Genomic DNA, 3533 nt, shown 5'->3' on the forward strand with positions numbered 1-3533 from the left:
TCAGGAGCTAATTCCATGGCTTGAGAAGTGTTTGTGTTGTAAAAATAAGTCCCCAGGAACATCTGTTCTCCCTCCACATCCTCTGCCTAAAAATAAAGCCCCACATGTTGGCTGTTCACAGGAGAAATGCCTCCCAGGCTGCTCTCATGCTCAGTCCAACTTCTTGAGGCAGAGCTGTTTGTGCCCAGTTTCAGCCAGTGCAGCCCCAGCCACTTCCCCCAGCCCTCACCTCGCTCAGGAAATGAACTCAGCTCCACTCTACAGCTGCAAACCCTCCCTCCAAGAGCCACCCTGAAACCCAGCTGCCCCCTGGCTTGGTGCTCCCTCACTTTTCCCCACAGGACAGCTGGGTGGGCACCATCCACAGCATTCTTATTTCAATCCCTGACCGAGGCTGTTCCGTGCTGGAAAGCACAGGTTTGGGCTTGGTGATTCCCCAGTTAATAATTCCCAGGATTTCTCAGCCTCCCTCCCCCCTCAAAAGGAAAAAAAAAAAAAAAACCCTTAAAACAACCTCTTTTTGATGGCATCAAATAATCCTACAGCTTCTGCTGCAAGCTTGGAGGATCAAAGGAGCTGACAGCTTTGTAAACTCTTGCAGACAAGAGCATTTCGAGAGTGCATTGCAGGCATTTTAAGAAACACTTGGCTCATTCAGGACAGGAAAAAGCAATTCAAGTTAAGACTGAAAAGAAACAAAACCCCCCGCAAAATGAAGCTCCTTACCATCCACCAGCACCCACCAGGCTCTAAGGGCAGCAGGGAGAAACTTTCCTCTCTCAAGGCAGCTTCAGAGATGTGCAATTTCCTCCATCACTGTCCCCTTCCGCCCCTCCGACCTCAAAAGCTGCACCAGGGGCTGCTCACAGGGGGGTGTGGGTGGAAGGTGAAACAGCTGCAACAGTCAGGGCAAGAAAGCTCAGAGAGGTTCTCCTCCCCCTCTGCTCTGACTTAGAGAGGCCACATCTGCAGTACTGGGTCCAGTTCTGGGCTCCCCAGTTCAGGAGAGCCAGGGAACTGCTGGAGAGAGTCCAGTGGAGGCTACAAAGCTGCTGAGGGGCCTGGAGCAGCTCTGTGAGGAGCAAAGGCTGAGAGCCCTGGGGCTGAGAGCCTGGAGAAGAGCAGCCCCAGAGGGGAGCTGAGCAATGCTCAGACAGAGACAAAGGAGCTGTGGGGGGCAAGAGGCTGGGGCCAGACTCTGCTCAGTGGTGCCCAGGGACAGCACAAGGGGCACTGGGCACAAACTGGCACCCAGGAGGTTCCATCTGAAGAGGGGGAGAAACTTCTTTGGTGTGAGGCTGCTGGAGGCCTGGAGCAGGCTGCCCAGAGAGGTTGTGGAGTCTCCTTCTCTGCAGAGCTTCCAAGCCCCCCCATGGCATTGTGCTCCTGGGCAAGCTGCTGTGGGTGCCCTGCTGGAGCAGGAGGCTTGGACTGGCTATCTCCAGAGGTTCCTTCCAACTCCTACCATGCTGAGTTTCTGTGCAGGGGGTGACAAATACATTCACATTTATGTTCAGACAGCAAAATGCTCCAAGGTCTAAGATGCTTTGCATTTAAAACAGAAGCCTCCAGCTCACACCCTGGGGGCATATAGCCATGGTTTAATTAATGCCTGACTCTCATATAGAAAGGAAAACAGCAAGGCTGGGGTTTGTAAGCTTTGAGCTCCAGAGAGGACAGGCATGGGCAGGCCCAGCACCTGCAAGGAACAGCTCCCCATGCGCTGGGGTGGGAGCAGAGCAGCTGCATCCCCCCCAAGCCACGGCAGGCATCAGGGTGCTGGGCGAGGCAGTGACCTCCAGGGCTGGCATCCAGCAGCCCAAGCTGCCGAAGTGGCTCAAGGTCACGCAGCTCCTGGCTGGCAGAGCCAAGGAAACACAAGGCCCAGGATTCTCAACTCTCCACCCTGCATCTTCAATTGCTTGGATCATGCTTCCCCCGAGGAACATCAGGGCCTTTAATATTCTCTCCACTGCTCAGCCCAGAAAGTGAACAGAGCTCTTTGCTTTCAGCACAGACAGGGCTTTGGCTACGGGCAGCCAGCTGCTGCTGCTTCCTCTTCCCTGCCTTCCCCACTGCAGGCACAGACACCCAAAGGCTCGCTCTCTCTCTCTCTCTCTCTCTCTTCCCCAATATTTTATTGAGTTGCTACATCTTACACTCATAATTATAAAAGAATAAGAATCCATAAAAATATTTTCTTTTCATAATACGCACTTAAAATACTCCAGGGAGAGTCCAGGTGGTTCAGCTGGGGGAAGCTGGGGGGGTGTGGTTGGTTTCTGCTTTCTTTTCTTCTTGCCCCCCACAGCAGAACCCTTGGCTTGAGGAGGGGGATGGGGGTGGGGGTTGTGTTTATTTGCTCCCCTGAGGTGCAGATTGCTCAATCCCCTCCCCCCCTTACCCCCAACCCCACCCCAACTCTCCTCCCCCCAGAACTGCAGTTCCTGTTGAGCAGGTAAATAAAAACCAGCAGAGAGCATTTGCTGAGTAGATGGGCGAGGGGGGAACAGTCACTGACCCGCAGAGAACTGAAGCACAGCCAATTTTCAGTGCACATCTGAAAGCTCAGGGAGCTGGGGTAGGAGAAGGTGGGATGGGGGAGGCAGCACAGAGGATGGAGGGAGGGAGGATTTGCATAAATATCATCCACCTTGCCTTGCAAAAACCCCAAATGCTGCTGTGATCTCTGGAGAGGTGACCTCTGCTTGTAGCCAGCTGCTTCAGGCTGCTGTGCTACCTTGTTGGCACAACTCTGCTGGTGAGCTGCCATTAGAGAGAGGTGGCAGAGGAGGCCCCTGAGTGACCTTCAAGCCACTTCCCTCCATCTGCTCTGCAAAATTCAAATAAAAACTCCAAAAAAAAAAAAAAAAAAAAAAAAAAAAAAGACAAAAAAAAAAGACTATAGTGTTGCATGCTTCTGTAGAGCTCTCCTTGCATCACAGGGCTCCACCTTGTCACAGCAGGGCCAGGACACAGCAGTGGTGCTCAGCTCCCCCCCAGGGCTCACCAGCAGGTAGAGTTCTTCTCTTCCCTCCTGCTCCTGGCTTAAGGCAGCTGCTGAATCAGCTCTTCCATTTCCAGCACAGGCACTGAGTTCTTGCAGGTTGAGAGTTTGGGAACTGCAGAGGTGCAGTGGAAAGGTGGGGGTCAAAAAAAGGACAGGGGAAGAGAGAGATGGACACAAACCTCAGCCTCAGGAGACAGACCACAGTCCATTGATTCCCAGGATAAAGAGGGAGTAGCAGCAAAAAAAGCATTAACAGACAGGCTGGAGGAGAGGAAATGGGATGAGCAGCCGAGCAGGGGCAGACCTCCAGCTTGGGAAGTGAAAGAAGGTGGCACTGTCCAAAAGGGAAGGTGCCCCCCAGCCTCCCCCCTGGCTCTGGTGGGGGACACGCACACACCCCCCAGCCCGAGGCCGCGGGCAGGCAGCCATCTGGGGTCAGCTGGCTGTGGAGGGAGGTGGTGGTGGCAGGGCAGGGCAGGGCAAGGCGAGCTGTCAGTGTCCAGTCTGCAGAGGCCTGGTGCTC

The sequence above is a fragment of the Indicator indicator genome, chromosome 36 (genome assembly GCF_027791375.1).
Source record: "Indicator indicator isolate 239-I01 chromosome 36, UM_Iind_1.1, whole genome shotgun sequence".
Taxonomy (NCBI): Eukaryota; Metazoa; Chordata; class Aves; order Piciformes; family Indicatoridae; genus Indicator; species Indicator indicator.